Here is a 19,505-nt window from a genome sequence, read left to right on the forward strand (position 1 = left end):
GAGGATTTCTTGGAGTAAGGTACCGTGGGGCAAGTGGGTAATGGAATTCGCATAGTTGAGATTCTTCAAATTCTATAGACTTTAAATTGAAACAAATAAGGTCATGTATATTTTTTAGCTTGACTCCCACCAAGTATAAACAGCATGCTGAAATTGATTTTTATGAAAAATTGAAGAAAAAAATACAGAAAATGTTTTTGAAAAATGTCTCCTTACTTTTCACCCCAAAGGTGGGGCAAGTGAAAAGTTTACCATTTTGAACAATAAATTCAAAAACAAACAGTTATATTCACGATTTCTATTAGCTTTAACATTTGTTAAGACTTCCCAATGAACAATAACATAAGTAACATGTAAACACAGAAAATGTTATTCTTTTCATTTTAATTTTCTTCTCTTCAGTTATGTTAGTTGAAATGATTCGACAACATTATAACTGCAACATTTCCAATGTTAGTTCTTACATTATAGGACAGCAATTGCATTTCTGCTCTGTAGAATTTCCACCGCTCGTTATTTTTTTTTTTTTGAAAAAGTCGGATATAACGTCGGATAACTCTTCGGGAGAAATCAAACGGAATCCTTCAATAACGTATTTAGAATATTTTTTATGTGGATAGACCTATATCCCATTTTTATGTTTTGAACTAGCTTTACATAGACATTCCACGAGATTTCCGTGTGTTCTCTAATATTACAACATTTCAGTCAACGTCTTCCTTTTAATTGGCTGCCCGAAGTAGACATATTAATATTGTAATGTTTGGCAACATCTTTTAGAGAATTTCCATGATTTCTAATAGCTTTTTACGCTCGAGTATAGTGTTTCTTGAATTATCAGCACGTTATGTTTTTCTATGATAATTGCGAACCATGTTTACTTATGGCTACTTAAAGAGAAAACACAAATTCAATCTCTAATGATAAACTTTTCACTTGCCCCACCTGATAAGAAAATTGACGGTGTTTAAATTTAGTTATTTTTAGGTCTACGTCAAATTAATTCTAAAACTTTCTTTATTGCAGTTTGAAACTGTCACAGATGACAACTAAGAAGTGGTACAGAAAAATATTTTCCGCAACTTTTTTCCACTGAAAATATTTAATTAAGATTGTACGCTGCCAACTTGTTACGGAGTAACAGTTGACAGGTTAACAATTTTTCGCTCTATTATGCAATAATGGCTGAAAAATCTCAGAAATCTCTTACCTATCGTAATGTTCTCAATGACCTCAAAGGTTTACGCATGAGTTTAAAACGTTAATTCACATATTCAGTAAAATATATCAATTGTTTTCACTTACCCCATTTACCCACTTGCTTCGCGGTAGCGGAATTTGGGGCAAGTGTGCCATAGGGGCAAGTGTGCCACCCCTGATTTTTGTAAAAACTACAAACTATATTTTTTATTTGAGCTTAACAATATGTTCCCTTATAGTCCATAATATAATAGTCAAAATATGACGCAAATTGCTCTATTTTTCACGTATTTACATCGACTTTTGTGAAAACCATAAAATTTCAGTGATTTTTTATAAGATTTCGTTGTTTCTAAATAGCATGGTGAGAGGTAAATAATTAACGAATTTTTCAAACGTACTGTACATTGTGAAGCTATACAAATGTGTAAGTAATTGTGGCATTTGAACGAAAAAAATATTTAGTTTTACATACAAAATCCATTTTGGTTGAAATCTATACTTTTTGGGGCAAGTGTGCCACCTATTTGGTAAACAAAAATAGTTGGGGTGAAATTCATAAAAATGTAAACATCATCAACAAAATCATGATAATGAACCAAAATGAGGCACCGAAGTGTAGAAAAGGAATAGCGAACATTTTTGCTCCCACAAAGATTTTGTTCTCCAAATATTCGATAATAACATGGTTTTAGGCGTTTTAAGAACTATTTTACTTATTTTCATCAATATTTTACCTTTATTTAGTGCTGATCTAGTGTAATATTATACAGATCCTCGATAATGAAAGAGTAATTCATATAACGCATTGAATGGAGACAAAAAAAAACCGCTTTAATTATTCGAATTGACTAGTAGAGAGTTCCACATGTGATGAACCTTGTTATAAAGCATCCCCTCATGACGGTAAACCTAAAAATATTTTTAAAATTGTCAATTAGGCTCTGCTTTGTTAGCAATATTAACAGGAAATAATGAAAATTTCATTACAAGTAGAATTACATGAATGTTCATTCGATGGCCGTCTTGCCCCATAAGGGTGGCACACTTGCCCCATAGTGTTGAAAATCAGGGTATTTTGGATGATATTTGAGGAGCTCCAAAACTAATACTTTTTGAAATTATTTTCTTTTTAAATGGCACAGTGCTTATGAAAAGATGTGAAAATAACATCGTGAGGCTGAATTAGCGGGTTTTTTAAGCTTTAGACAAAGTTAGAGAACAATTTGCTTAAGGTGGCACACTTGCCCGAAATCCCGCTACCTTACACAAAAAAAAATGATTCTTTGATAAAGATCTTAACGGATCTCATTCAGAGGCACCGTCAAGTGCCGTAATTCAGCGCAGGTAACGAATAAAACATTTCAAATGCCTAATTAAAAATTAGTATTGCATCAAAAAAAAAAGCTTTATGGGTGGATCGCTAGCAGATCTGTTTTAGATTATGGCAAAAACATAAACTAGACTGTATTCACACGTTACTATTGTGATTTTTTTGAAATAGTTCACTTGTTGAAATTGCTTAATTCCGCGCATTTTTTTAACGCTTTTCCATATTCCGCGCAGAAGAATGCCTAATTCCGCGCACTTGCAAAACAATCAAATTAACATTAATTTGGTATAAGGCAGCATCCATTCATTACGTAACCCCCTTCCACAACACTTTTTGTATAAAAAAAAAGTAAAGTTTTGTATGAGCCGTAACGTAGACTTTTTTATTTCACATGAAATAAGGATAAACATTTGTTATAGTCTTTTCCTAAGACGAGACTCGAGAAGACGGTCTTCTTATTCTGTCATTGCTTAGTTTTTTACTTATTCCTCTGTGTTTGTATCAATCATGCGCAAACCCTCACATGAACATCCCAGCAAATCTGCAATTGCGATTGCATCACACCGAAACATAAAAAGCCTTTGAAGTGAAATTTTATGCCAGAAAAAGTTGCAGACATTTGAAATAACTATAGTCTTGTGTTTAGATTTATCAGCAGCTTTGGAAAAACTGCTCCGAACACTGAGGTTTTTATAACAGTTTATTTTGAATACAATACTTTTCAATTTTTCAGCATTTGGACGTTTCGCGACTGCGGAGACGTTGATATTTTTTCCTTTTCCTTGTCAGCTTTGGGGTTGCATGTTATTCCAGAAGAAATTTCAAAAAAATATGCAGTTTGACGAAATCGCCCCGACTACCTCTACACACTTAAATTATTTTACTGTAATCCGTGAATTTCACCGTAATCTCAACAGCTGATCAGTTCGGTAAAATAAAACACCGTAATTCCGTCGAAATTCAACGGATTGCGGTGAAATTTTACCGAAAACTTTAAAAATTTACCGTACTCCGTTAATTTATTTCACCGAAATTTTCAGCTGTTGGGATTACGTTGAATTTCACGGATTCCTGTAAAATAATTTAAGTCTGTATATTCGTATTCTGCACTGTTCATACAATAACAAATGTTTATGGACCTTGGTTTTGGACAAACTTTTCCTCCCACCATGAATGACCACGTGGTTTCTGAACGCCCGCTAGTTTCCCTGTAAGTGGGCTTTCCCGATATTCCGGTTGTTTGCGAAAGGTATTTATGCATGAAAATACTTCCTCAGATACAGTTGTGTTCAGAATAATAGTAGTGAAAGCCAATTTTCATACAAAATGCTCAACTTTGGCATGCTGTAACTTTGTTTCCATATGAGCAATCGGCATGAAATTTTGGCAGTGAACTACAAATATACTCAATTACATTATGACAAAATTTGAAAATTTTCACATTACCGGCTAAAAAAGTAAGCACCAGGTGAAATCGCTCAAAATAATAGTAGTTTTTCTTTTGTAAATTTTTGTTCAGCAACAATTTTGTAAAAATTGGCTTGTTTATACATTCATAGCTTGGGTGGAAATGGTTGTAACGATGAATACAAAAATTATCAAAAGCTCAAAATACAGCAGATATTAAAATTATTAAAACTACTATTATTTTGAGCGATTTCACCTGGTGCTTAACTTTTTAGCCGGTAGTGTGAAAATTTTAAAAACTTGTGATAATGAAATTGAGTATATTTGTAGTTCACTGCCAAAATTTCATGCCGATTGCTCATATGGAAACAAAGTTACAGCATGCCAAAGTTGAGCATTATGTATGAAAATCAGCTTTCACTACTATTATTCTGAACACAACTGTCAATATTCAGCTGTGAAGACCTATATAGCATGTTTTACTTTAGTCCATCTAATCCAATTGCAAATTATATGTAATGTTTAGCTTTTCGGTAGTTGTTAAACTTCCACTCGGCTGGTTGGCCGTAAAACCACGATTCATAATTAAAACAAGTATGTTTTACTTGTTTGTTGTTCTGTAAATAGCAGTGCGCGGAATTAGGGACATATGAAAAATGACGTGCCCTAATGCCGCGCAATACTTTTTGGAATAAATCTCAATAATTATGCTAATATTTGATAAGATTTCATAGAAGCATCATGAAACACATCTGTAGCAAGTAGTTTCATAGAATATTGCATAAATAACAAAACATTTTCAATATAGAAATCACGTTTGTTTGTGTCCTACAGTCTTAGAACGGACGCTAAGGAAATTGAAAAAATGGCGTCTACTCAGACGGGCCTCCACTGATTATTTTTTTACGCCGCGAAAAATTGCTCTATTTGCTTTTATTTGTGGTTCAAACTTATTCTAAATCAAAGTAGCATCAAATGGCGTTAAAAGTTGCTGCAGTATTGATGTGTATTTCCATATGTAAATAATTTTGTATGAAATGCGCGGAATTAGGCAATGCGCTGAATTAGGGCACTTTACGGTATATCGAAAAGTATGCGCAACGGTTTTTGTAAAACTCCTTAAAAATTTTCAGAGTGTCTTAAAACAAGGAAGGAATTTCCAAAATCTAAAAAGAATTATCATCAAAATTATTTTGAGAAATTTTCCAAAAATTCTAGCAAATATTCTTTTTAATATATATGGATTCCCAATACATTTTTAAGGACTTATAAGAACCAGTCTAAGAATTCCAATTACATATAGTATTTACAAGGAAAATCTCATCATGTGATCGCAGTAGGCGCTACCCGTGAACGGTCGTGTTTTGTTTTGCTCTACGTTATTTTTTGTGCTCTCGTTTTCCGCGATTTTGCCGATGATTTGGCTGGTGCTGGCGCCATCCGGATTTCAATTCGGAAGTGATTTTTTTTTGGGAAAACATCGATATTAAACAGGTGCGATGTGGATATCGTTTCAGTTGCGTTACGTTTGATGTACTTTTGTCGTTTCTGATTGGATTTGTTAATACTTGTGCATCCACGTGTTTTTTTTATTGCATTTTTATTTTTATGATTATGTTAAGCGGTTACGCTACGTTAAATGCGTGAAAGTAAGAATTAGAAATGGTATACAATAGGGTGATCAAATTATTTTGGACAGACCTTTACGCGTATATAATTTGGCCATTTACGGCAAAATCAAATGAAGGTGGCCAAATTATATACCGTAATCCGGGGTAACATTGATCAGTTTTTAGGATATTTCTTAAATATTTCATTTGAAAATGCAAATGTTGCAAGTATTATATTTTTAAAACAAGTACAGCCACCAATAGCTCGTGACCATATACTGTATTTTGTTTCTTGAAAGATTTAAGCATGTTAAAAAATATGTTTTAGGCGATTTTTTTTTATTTAGTTGATATGGGGTAACATTGATCACTATTGTAAACAACGCTCGGTAATATTGAAAATGTCGTTACTTACTTAAATCATGGCTTCTGAAGCCGATTACGGTGGCCAAACTCTTACAAGTCATTTACTTTTTGAGTTATTTTAAAATTAAAAACACCTCGAACCGCGGAATACGCCTAAAGGTAGGCAATTTCCTAAGGAAATTTTGAATTCCTAACAGTAATTCGTTAATGTTGCCTAATTGAACATTCTTTTGAAAGTTTGGACAACGGAATCGTTTTTGGCGATGCCATTTTTAGCAAGAATAACTATTCCCTTGCTCATATCGTTTGCACAACTTATGTGAGGCATGAATCTTCGGTAGTGTCATCCTTAACCATTGAAATCGTTGTTTCAAAAAGTTGTTAAATTTACGCATGAAGTAAATGCAATTTTCGAAAGAATCTTAATTTTCATTAGCTCATGAATATAAGAAGAAGAAGGGTAATTTATGCTTTGGGAATATTTCATCAATAAATAATGACACGAACTTTTTACGAGATGTGTCATTCCGATCAATGTTACCCCACTGATCAATGATACCCCGGATTACGGTACGCATAACGCTCTGTCCAAAATACATAAAACACCCTATGGTCTAGCAATGACAAATGGTATGTGTCACATAGAGAGAGGGATATAGATATCCAATCGATTGCTGATTAGTTTTGATGACAACGCCGCCTTGAATGGACTTTGCTGAGATTGATTACACAATTAGTTTCATAGTAAAAACAGTTTACACAGTTTAATAATAAATATCACTATCCATTTGATAACGATTATGCCTACATGCGAAACTTGTTGTGGGTGGAAGTGATCTCTGAATGGACGTGTCTCTTCAGCTATTCTGAAATGGGAACCGGATCTGCAATAGAGCTATCGCCGTCCAAATCATGGAGCTTTTTCAAAAATGCTATATCAAAGCAGTTTTGTTGAAAACTTTTTTTCCTTAAGGCCGGTTTGCTACTGACAAGAAAAGGAATCGCCTATCTCGATGCGTGGAAAATTTCTCACAAGAAATGGTCAAGAAAATCACTTTTTTCTGATCGCAGTACGCAGTTGAGAAGAAATGTCACTTCAAAGGGGGCTCTCTGTAGGAAATTTCTTGACCCTTTCAGTCAAGGAATTTCTTTACTTTTCTTGAGCGAAACAGCATACTTAGCTTTAAGCCTGATTTGCTGCTGAACAGGAATCGCTAAAGAAATTTCTCGCCGATTCCTTGCAGAAATTTTCTACAGCGACTCCCATTTGAACTGACATTTCTTTTCAACTGCGTACTGCGATCAGAAAAAAGCAAATTCTTGATCGATTCCCGGCAGAATTTTCCCATGCATCAAGATAGGCCGAGAAATTACTGGTCAGCAGCGAATCAGGCTTTAAGATGGATCACACACACACACACATAAAAGGAATTTTTCCAAAAACTGCTGCGGGGATTTCGTCCAGGAATTCCTCTTGAAATTTCGTCTAGAAATTCCTTTTCTCCAGAAATTCCTTCGGAGACTTTTTCAGACAATTTATCCGAAGATTTCTTCTAGGAAAATCTCTGAGGATTTGTACTAGGAATTTCTAGAATTTTCTGAATTTTACAGGAATTCCTCCGCGAATTTCCAAGATTGCTCCGGCGATATGCCCGGAAACTCCTAGGGGAATTTTGTCCAGGAATTTCTCAGGGGATTTTCAATAGCTATTACTCTAGGGATTTCGCCCAGAAATTTTTCCGGAGATTTGTTCCAGGAATTGCTTCGTGGATTTCCTCAAGAAGCACCTCCGAGGATTTCTCCCACGAACTCCTCCGGTATTTTCTCTAGGAATTTTTAGGGGATTTCCAATAGCAATTCCTCCGGGAATTTCTTCCAGGAATTCCTCTGTGGATTTCATTCAGAAATTCTTCCGGGGATTTACTCTAGAAGCACCTCCAAAGGTTTCTCCAGGGATTTCATTATGAAATTCATTCGGCGATTTTCTTTAGAAATTCGGTTATTTTAGAATTTATCCGGAGATTTCTCTGGGGATTTGCACCAGGAACTTCTCGGGAGATTTCCTCTAGGAGTTCCTGCGGAGATTTCATCAAGAATTTTATCTAGGTATTTCGTCCAGTAATTCATCAACAAATTCCTCTGGGGAAACACAAATTATTTCGGGTAGTTTTCCAGAGAACTTTTAGAAGATTTCCTCCAGGAAGTTCTTTGGGGATCTGCACAAGGAATTGCTCTGGGGATTTCTCCGAGGATATCCCCCAACATTCCGGGGATTTTCTCCAGGAATTCCTCAGGGGATTCACAATAGCAATTCCTCCGGGGATTTCTTCCAGAATTTTTTCCGGGGATTTGCTACAGGAATTCTTTCGGGAATTTCTTACCAGGAATTCCTCCGGAGAATTTTTCCAAGAATTCCTCCGGAAATTCTCCACCAGGAATTCCTTCGGATTTCCTCCATAGTTCGTTCTGGATTTGTTTTCGAAAAATCTCCAGAGTTCCTCAAATACAATTAGACCACCGTGGGTCCATATCTGAAGGGACCATCGACTCATACAAATATTGATTCATGGAACAGAAATCCTTTAGGAAGTTGTGTTTGAGAGGACCATCATAGTAACCATGAAATGTTGTGTTTTGTATGGTCTCTGACGGATTTTCAAATCTTAAAACTAGGTATGCTGTTTCGCTCATGAAAAGTAAATAAATTCCTTGATTGAAAGGGTCAAGAAATTTCCCTTTGGAATGAAATTTCTTCTCAACTGCGTACTGCGATCAGAAAAATGTGATTTTCTGGACCATTTCTCAGAAGAAATTTTCCACGCTTCGAGATAGGCGATTCCTTTTCTTGTCAGTAGCAAACCAGCCTTAAGCCTGGTGAAAAGGAATCGCTAAAGAAATTTCTCGTTGATTCCTTGCAGAAATTTTCCACAGCGACTCCTATTTGAACTGACATTTCTTTTCAAATGCGTACTGCGATCAGAAAAAAGCGTATTCTTGATCAATTCCTTGCAGAAATTTCCCATGCATCAAGATAGGCCGAGAAATTACTGGTCAGCAGCGAATCAGACTTTAAACAACAACCACAATAACTTGATTAATTCAAATCCATTTTTTTCGTGTTTTTTTTTTCGATCACGCACTTTTGAAGCACAACCACCGTCAAACACATCATTCTTCAAACCAAGGTGTGTGCATTTTACTCTGTATCCAGAGTATGATGTTCCGCTCAAGAAAAGTAAAAATTTCTGCCCAAGAAATGGTCAAGAAGTTTCGTACAGTGAGCTCCATTTGAATTGACATTTCTTTTCAACTGCGTACTGCGATCAAAGAAAAATGCTTTTCTTAAGCATTTCTTGCAAGAAATTTCCCACGTATCGAAATAGGCGATTACTTTTCTGTTGAAGTGCATACTTCACTTGAAGCCTGATTTGTTGCTGAACAGGAATCGCTAAAGAAATGTCTCGCCGGAATTTCCTACCAAGATAGGCCAAGAAATTACTTGTCAGCAGCGAATCAGGCTTAAGGTGTTATCACTTGGCGAAAGTGGCTAGGAGGCCATCTTTAACTTGCTGGCCGTTTTGTTTACAAACATTACTGCCTGGCCTGGATGGTGCTGAAACTGAGACTAATCGTGCTGCCAATAGTGCGGACAAAAATGTAAAAAGAGAAAGAAAGGAGTAGAGCACACAAGCAGGAGTAGAAGTAGAGGATTTTTTGGAGAATATCTCCGGAGGAATTTCTGAAGGAAATCGCTGAGGGAAATCCTCGGGCCCTAGAGGAAATCCTTGTGAAAACATTAAAAGGAGTTAAGTGTAGAACTAGCCCTCGTGCGTTAAAATACACTCAAATAAAGTTTAAAAAAAAAAAAAAAAATAAAAATTAAAAGGAGTTCTAGGGAGAAATTTGCACCAGGAATTTCTACAGAGATTTCCTCAAGGAATTCCTCCTTGATTTTTTCAGGAATTCCTCCGGGTATTTCAAGGATTCCTCCGGTACTTCAAGGATTCCTCCGGCGATATCCCCAGAAACTCTCCGGGGAATTTTCTCCAGGAATTTCTCTGGGGGTTTTCAATAGCTATTATTCTAGGGATTTCGTCCAGAAATTCTTCCGGGGATCTCCTCCAGGAATTGATTCGGGGATTTCATCAAGAAAATCCTCCTGGATTTTCTCCAGGAATTTTTGAGGAGACTTCCAGTAGCAAGGCAATTCTTCCGGGGATTTACTCTCGAAGCACCTCTAAATGTTTCTTCAGGGATTTCATTAAGAAATTCATCCGGCGATTTTCTCCAGAAATTTCTTCGAGTATTTTTCAGATAATTTATCCGGAGATTTCCTCTAGGAATTTCTCTGGGGATACCCGGGGCATTTCTGGAGGTAATCCCCGGAGAAATTCATGTCGCAAATCTCCAAAGAACTTCCTGGAGTAAATCTCCGGAAAAAAATTATGAAAAACATCCCCAAAAGAATTTTTTGAGAAAATACTCAGAGGAGGATTTGCTATTGGAAATCTCCGGAGGAATTTCTGGAGCAAATCGCCAGAGAAGTTTTTGTAGGAATTCCTGGACCAATGCTTCTGGAGGAAATTCCCGGAGCAATTGCTGGAGGAAACCTCGGAAAAATTTCTGGACGAAATCCTCGGAGGGATTGCTACGAGACATCCCATGGAGAATTCCTGGAGAATATTCTCGGAGGAGCTCTTGAGGAATATCCCCGGAGGAATCCTTGAAATTCTCCGTGGAATTCCCGGCGGAATTGCTATTTGAAATTCTCGGAGAAATTCCTGGAGGAAAGCCCCGGAAAAATTCCTGTGGAAATCCCCGGAGGAATTTCTGGAACAAATTCCCGGAGAAATTGCTATTGGAGATCTTCTAACGAATTTCTGGAGAAAATACCCGTAGCAATTCTTTGAATAAACCTCCGGATGATTTTCTGGAGCAAATTGCCGGAGGAGTTTCTGTAGGATATCCTCGGCGGAATTCCTGGATACCCGAAGGAATTTCTGGACGAAATCCCCGGAAGAATTTCTGGAGGAATTCCTGCTGCAAATCTCCGTAGGTGTTCCTGCAGCAAATCCCCTGAGGAATTCCTAAAGAAAATCCACGGAGTAATGTTGAGGAGTATCCCTGGAGGAATCCTTGAAATCCACGAAAGAATTCCTGGAGGAAATGTTCGTAGAAATTCCTGGTGCAAATATCCAAAGAGTTTCCCGGAGAAAGTCTCTGAAAAAATCCCTGAAAGAATTTCTGGAGAGGGAAATTCCTCAGAGGAATTTTTTAATGAATTTCTGGATGAAAATCCTGGCCCAAATCCCCGAAGGAATTGCTATCGGAAATCCTCTGAGGAATTCCTGGAGGAAATCTCCGGAGGAATTCCTGGTGCAAATCCCCAGAGAAAATTCTGGACGAAATGCCTGGATTGATGCTATTGAAATTCCCATGAGACATTCCTGACGAAAAACCCGGAGGAGTTCTTGGGGAAAATCTAATGGGGAATTCTTGGAAAAAAATCTCCCGAGGAATCTCCACTGGGAGCTCATCCGGAAATTTATTTAGAGCTCCACAGGGAATTTAAAAAAATCTCCACCGGGAATTCCCCCGGGGGCTCATCCGGAAATTTATTTAGAGCTCCACAGGGAATTTAATTGGAGTTTCTCTGGAAATCCACCAAAAATTCCTCGGAAATTCCTGAAATTCCACGAGGAATCCTTCTGGAGTTACTTCTAGGATTTCCCTAGATTTTCTACGTAAATCCTCCAGAGTTTCTCCAAGAAATTCTCCAAAATATCTCCAGGAATTTTCTTACAAATTTCTCCTAGAATTCTTTCAGAGTTCCACCTGGAATCTCTCCAGATTCCTTACTTCCAAAAACCCTCCGGAGTTCCACTAGCAATTGCTTCAAAGTTCTTAAATAAGTTCCTCCGCAATTTCTTCAGATTTCCTTTATGAAGTTACTCTAGGATTTTTTTAGATATCCTCCAGAAATTCCTTCAGAGTTCCTCCGGGAAATCCTTCGGAGCTGCAACAGTGATTCTCTCATATTTTCTTCATGGTTCTTTCAGCAATACCTCGGGAGTTCCTCTAGTAATTTCTTCGTAGTTTCTTCAGAAATTCTTCCGGGGCTCCTCCAGGAATTCAACTGGAGTCTCTCTTAATATTCATTTAGACTTCCTCCGAGAAATAAAAAAAATATTATTTTTTTCTATAACATATTTTATTTTCCGGCGTGGTAAATGTCTGGGCATGGCGTACGATTGGTACCTCGCGTACCTGCAGGTTCTTAGCCTCTTGCCCAGCAACTCCTATCCCTACCTCCTCGCAGTACTGGCCGGGGTACGAGTACCCTTAGGGAAGATCGGGTAACCAACCCCAGTGGGAACTTATACGACTTATACGATGGTCATCCGGAAATCTAGGGGTTGGTGTCAGGCAAGCCATCCGCACAATTGGCGTACAATTGGCGCAGCCCACAGCGACGTAGAGGGACTAGCGATTGGAAGCTCGGTACGTGGAACTGTAAATCTCTCAACTTCATCGGAAGCACACGCATTCTCGCCGACGTGCTGAGGGACCGTGGATTCGGCTTCGTAGCGTTGCAGGAAGTGTGTTGGAAGGGATCAATGGTGCGAACGTTTAGAGGTAACCATACCATCTACCAGAGCTGCGGCAACATACACGAGCTGGGAACAGCTTTTATAGTGACGGGTGATATGCAGAGGCGCGTGATCGGGTGGTGGCCGATCAATGAGAGAATGTACAAGTTGAGGCTCAAAGGCCGGTTCTTCAACTTCAGCATAACAAACGTGCACAGCCCTCACTCCGGAAGCTCTGATGTTGATAAATACGCTTTTTACGCGCAGCTCGAACGCAACGTCAAAATCGTCATAGGAGATCTAAACGTTCAGGTTGGCCAGGAGGAGGAATTCAGACCGACTATTGGAAAGTTCAGCGCTCACCGACTGACGAACGAAAACAGCCTACGACTAATTGATTTCGCTGCCTCCAAGAATATGGCCATTCGTAGCACCAGCCTTCCATACCGATACACCTGGAGATCACCACAGCAGACAAAATCACAAATCGACCATGTTCTGATTGATGGACGGCACTTCTCCGACATCATCGACGTCAGGACCTATCGTGGCGCTAACATCGACTCAGACCACTATCTGGTGATGGTTAAATTGCGCCCAAAACTATCCATAATTAACAACGTACGGTACCGACGGCCGCCCCGGTAGGACCTAAAGCGGCTTAAGTAACCGGATGTCGCAAATGCGTACGCGCAGCACCTCGAGGCTGCACTACCGGAAGAGGGTGAGCTGGATGAAGCCCCTCTTGTGGACTGCTGGAGAACAGTGAAAGCAGCCATCAACAGCGCAGCTGAGAGCAACGTCGGGTACGTGGGAAGGATTCAACGGAACGATTGGTTCGACGAGGAATGTAGGCAGATCCTGGAGGAGAAGAATGCAGCGCGGGCGGTCATGCTGCAGCAAGAGACTCGACAGAACGTGGAACGTTATAGACGGAAACGACAACAGCAGACCCGCCTCTTTCGGGAGAAAAAACGCCGCCTGGAGGAGACGAAGTGCGAGGAGATGGAACAGCTGTGCCGATCTCAAGAAACACGTCAGTTCTATCAGAAGCTCAACGCATCTCGCGAACTGAGATGTGCAGGGATAAGGATGAGAGCATTTTGACGGGTGAGCGTTAGGTGATCGAAAGGTGGAAGCAGCACTTCGACGAACACCTGAATGGCGCTGAGAGCACATGCAATGAAGGATGGGACAACGAAGGAAATGCCTTCGTTAGTAATGCGGATCAGTAAATCAGTTCACGTAAATCAGTCCCCAGAAGATGCTTCAAGAGAAAATGAAAAAGGACAGGGTTGTCCAAAAATAAAAAAGAAAAACCGAAAATGATATTTAAGTCGAATATAAAAACTTGGGTATTAGAGGGTTAAAGTGCGCGAACCGCGATTTGAATTTGGAGTCAATATGATCTCAAAACACAGACAACGTACTATTTTCAAGAAAATTTCTCCAAAAAAACTATTTTTCTAGATAATTTCGCGAATCAAAAAACTGGAATCGCATCAAAGCGTGGACAAATTGCACAAATCGGTACACTAACAAAAAAGTTAGCCTTTCAAAGTGATTTGAGGTCATATTGATCTCAGAACGCAAACAGAAGGGTCAAATCTCACCAGGGACTACGACAAGATAATGGATTTTCGTGCCTATTGCGCCAGAAGGTGTTTTGCAGTAGGCCTGGTTTAACAATCGGATTACGATTTTCTACAGATCCAGTCATTTTTTTTGCTTCGCGGATGACATGGACATTGTCGGCCGAACATTTGAAAAGTTGGCAAAATTATACAGTGTACACTTGCCTGAAACGTGAAGCAGAACAAATTGGACCTTGGATCCTTGCCTACGGCTGATAAGAACGTTAGTCGTAAAATACGGAGGCGCATCGTTTGTGTAAGCTCCAGAAGAAGCTGCGGTCCAAAAAGAGTTACTCCCGCACCATGTACAAAACGCTTATAGTGGCATGAACTGTGTACCATGCTCGAGAAGGACCTGTAAGTTTTAGGGTCTTAGAGCGCCTTAATGTATATTCACTCATCTGGATGTCATCATTTTGCGTGAAGGAAGAAAACTCTGCATCATAAGAATATAGACAGACTTTTTCGTATAGGGAAAGTGTACCAGTTATGGCCATAGTGGTTCCCTATTTGGCCATATGTGAAATTTCGATGACCTTTACATTTTTAATCTTTTCGAATGTTTCAACATCAAGATACATCTTATATCTTACTGCTAAAACACACGAAACCTTTCAGAATGTGGAGACATTCAAGTTATCCCATATGGCCAAATAGGGAACCACTATGGCCATAACTGGTACACTTACCCTATTTGTTCAAAATAAAAATTCACCAACAAAACAGGTTCACAAATTGCTTAGCATTCAACGGATCAAATAGTGTATCTGATTTCTAATTCGATTGAAAGAAGATTTATTAAGTTTTTTTTTCCGTGCTCGGTCAAGCACTAACATACTTAGGATCTAACTTATCATACTCTATTAAATACTCGAATGTTCCGCTTGATTACAACGATTTTAGTAATCGCACAAAAACAATACTTCTACTGATTCGCGATTCAAAACGATTAAGTTCAAGTAAAAATCCTTCATCACATGCTTCACTCGCACCGTAGGTAACAGTTTCCGTTGCCTTAAAGCTCATTTAGTATAGTTTACCTTCCGGTTTGTTTCGTTTCAATTCAACTTCTTACGGACTAGTTAGGTAGTAGTTTCCACGCAGCTATTCATCAGAGATAGGAAAAAATATTTACAGTTTGTGGCTCGAGTGCCGTGCATTGCATTGCATCGTGCTGTTCTTGAGGTGTTTCGCAATGTAATACCCTGGGAACTAGGGTGAGGCCTATTTTTCGAAAGTTTCCAAAACCAAAAAAGACGTTTGCTGTTCTGAGTCCGAAATTGAGTTCTTTGAAAATGATTTGAATGATAAAGAGTACACGAGTTTTTGATAACGAAAACTTTAGAAACATAAGCCGCACCCTACTATAGTAAGAAGATGCGAGACGGAAAGGTAAGCAGACCCTGGAAAAACTTTATCCAAACGCATTACAGAGTTTCACTGTTTCGCTATAGGTAGATGATTTTTTTCCTACTTTTGCAAAGCAGAAACTGTTGGATGGAGAAATGTGGAAGAAGATACGTATCTAATTAAAACTAGTTTGTCTTACGGTGTCTATACTTAACAACAAGGAGTTTGGTTTTCCTAACAACTGCGGAAATGTACACTATTTACAACACGGTTGATTTGAGAGGCATTATAGCTGTTGTTACGACAAAGTACTCTTATCTGCACATTTTTTTTTCTCAGAAGTCTAGTGATACAAGTATACCCACTGTTTGATTCTGCTTTTTATCCTAGTTTAACTTCTGAGTAGGTCAGATAGCAGCACACGTTCTATCATTGCATTGGGATAAAAAGCAGATCTGACAGTGGAATTCAGTCCGCTGGAAAAGCTGTCGTTTGGGTTCATTTTTATTCTGTCGTCGAACATATTCTTCACAGACAAGCAGACGCTGAAATGCTTTAATTTTTTCAACATTCAACGGACTTATTCATAACTGATGATCGTTAGGGTATTGTGTCTGTTTGTCTGTGAATTTGGTTCAATACTTCTGGTTGTAAACATATATATGTAGTGTTGCGTCATTGACGGTAGGATTGTCCTTTTCTTCCGTTTTGCACGTTTTTAGTTGGTCTAGTTTCCATTGTGTGGAGTTTTCCCAGTAGCAACGAGAGATAGAAAGTAAGCCGATGAAAGGCTTGGCATGCGGTGGACATTTTTGGGAGTATGCTTCGTGGGGTGTATGCATTTCATGTGAGTCTCCGCTACAGTTTTGTTTGAGGTTGAATCTAAAAAAATCACCCGTAAAATATGATAGAATAAATGTACAATGGGTTACATTGATCTAATGTAATCTTTGCATGGAACAAATTGATCAGTTTGGGACCTTCCTTGGCCGAGTGGTTAGAGTCCGCGGCTACAAAGCAAAGTCATGCTGAAGGCGTCTGGGATCTTTTTCGTAATGGAAGGTTTCCAGGATCTTTTCGTAATGGAAATTTCCTTGACTCCTCTGTTTATATAGTATAATCGTACCTGCCATACGATATACGAATGCGAAAATGGCAACCTCGGCAAAGAAAGCCCTCAGTTAATATCTGTGGAAGTGCTCATTGAACACTAAGCTGAGAAGCAGGCTTTGTCCCAGTGAGGACGTAATACCAAGAAGAAATTGATCATTTTCATTATGCATACAACTATTTTAGATATTGCGGCGCTCATTTTAAATCCACATCCAGCGGCGGCGGTAACGCGCAGAAGATATGCGCGCAATTCAATCGCAACGTCTAGTAGGCTTGGATTTTTTCGTTCTTCAAGGACGCAAATGTTTCAAATTTGCTAAATATGAAACATTTGGTGAATTTTATTACCACTGCGACGGTATATCGACATTTTCAGATAAACGCATTACGTGGATTTATCTTGCAGAGCACAATATATAGCCTTTAGACACGAAGGAACAGACGTGATACTTCAAACCAGTTTTATTAAAACCCATCACCCAATAGGGTAACGACTATTTTCATCGTTCTGAAATGCTAACAGTTGGTGTCATCTACCAAAAGTACAGACAACAATCTTTCGAACATTCAATTTCTAACACTGAAAGCTGAGCGGCGACACTGTTGTTTGTATTCCACTCATTCAGCATGCCACACACGATTCTCAAGTTTTTTAAACTTTCAATGCAAGCTATTAGAAGAATGGTAGTCGAGAACTGTTAGAACGTATGCTGCCGTGAATCGCAAGTCAGTCCCATCTGTAAAAAGTAGACATTGAGAAAATGGGCTCTGAAGTTTCCAAACTCGTTTTCCATACAAATATACAAAACATTCCTGAGAATTGGATCATGTTCAAATCTTAATGAGACTTTCACAATTTGCTTTTTACTACGATGTCTTTCCGAGAAAAATATAAAGATGATCAAATACGGTTCATTTTTGTGTTACACAAATCGGAAATCTGTAGTGGGACTGACATGCGGTTCCTTTTCATTATGGGACAATTTGACTTGCTGTTTTTCCTATTTTTTTCCGAACAAATCATATTATCTCATTAGTGCATCTGAAAGAGTATTGGAAGATATAGTGAAAACTGAACTCAACTTAATTTTGACGAAAATGCAGATGGGACTGACTTGCGATTCACGGCAGTATGGAACATATTGAAAACGTAAACTACTTAAAATTAGGAAACTGTATCTTAAAAGGAATGTTGTTTAGAAATCAAGCGTGTTAAGTTCATTTCTTTAGCAAGGTACATTTGAAATGACATTTCTTCTCAACTGAATACTGCGATCTAAGAAAAATTATTCACTTGGCTATTTCTGAAAAAAAAAATCCCACGCATTAAGATATTCGATTATTTTTCTTTTCAGGTGCATAGTCCTCACCTGAGAGAGACTCGCGAAGAGAAAAAATATCAACGTCATATGCAGCCCAGATCCCGCTGTCACGAAACGTCAAATGCAGCCCGTCGTTTTTATGGCTGAAAAAGTGAAAAGTATTGTATTCAAAATAAACTATTATTAAAAACCTAAGTCAGCGGAGCAGATTTTACAAAGATGCTGATAAATCTAGACACAAGACTAGTTATTTATAATGTCTGCTACATATGCTGGCATGGAATTTCACTCAAAATGCCGTTTATGCTTCGGTGTGATGCAAACGCAAAAGTTTTTTTGCTGAGATGGTCATGTGAGAGCTTGAACGGCTCACGCAAGATTGATATACACAATAAGTGGAATAAGAAAAAACTTAGCAATCGTAGAAAAAGAAGACCGTCTCCGCGAGTCTCGTCTCAGGTCCTCACTACTCTTCAAATGATTCAAATATATTGATACAGAGGATTATTTCTTCAATGCTTAATTGGTTCATGAGTACAGTCGACTCTCCACATCTCGATGTTCTACATCTCGATATCTCTCTCTATGTCGATGATTTCATAAATCCCTTCAGTCTGCATACATTTTCACTCTCCATATCTCGATATCCTCCTTATCTCGAAATCTCCATATCTAGATGTGTTTCTGTTGATTGTTTGTTATCAATTTTCTCTCCGTATGTCGATATGACCAATATAGAAGGTTACTAGACCAAAGTTTAGGGATTCAAAACAAATTAGGAGCGCAAAATGACGTCTGTTTGTGTAGTACTTTCTTGGTAACGGAGTGCTTTTCAATCTAGTGGGGGGGCTGGGGGCAAGAAGGACACCTTAAGATATATAGGTTCAAATCATGGTTGATTAGCACAATTTTTGAAGATTATTGCTGTGTAGGGGTAAGCTCACCTCTTGTTCTAAATGATGTTATCGATAGATTTCAAAAATATAAGAAATACATGATGATTTGAGATTTTTGAAAATGTCCCTTCTTATGAGGTTTTTAAACGAGGGACGGGGCCAGAATGCCACTCGTATGGGGCAAGAAGACCACCAGAGCAAAATTCCACAAATTTTGTATATTATTATTTCCCCGCCTTAACGATAAATGCTAGAGTAAGTAAAGATAAAAACTGAGGGATAAAAGTTGACTTATAGTTAAAAAGTAATTTTACGAAATTAATTTAGTTCTCATCTTATTTAACTGTAACAATAATAGTAAAAATTTTCAGAAACCATTTTGAATGTCCAAAATGGTTTATTTTGATTTTATTTAGTAGGAAACATTGATTTAATGCAATATTAAACATGAAAAATAAAAGTTCATTTGATTTTATATGAGAAAATTGCGGTGTCCCTCTTGCTCCATAATACATACTGATTTTATATATGTAAAACTTAATGTCAAAAGGACTTTTTCGAAAAAAATTCCTCACAGCTATATTAAACAATTGAAAATTATCAATACTGTGCGGGAAAATCAATATATTTTGTATTTATTGGGAGTCAAACCTTGTTTTCCAGCTTTACATTCTTATAATATTT

Source organism: Aedes aegypti, chromosome 3, assembly GCF_002204515.2.
Source record: "Aedes aegypti strain LVP_AGWG chromosome 3, AaegL5.0 Primary Assembly, whole genome shotgun sequence".
Classification (NCBI taxonomy): Eukaryota; Metazoa; Arthropoda; class Insecta; order Diptera; family Culicidae; genus Aedes; species Aedes aegypti.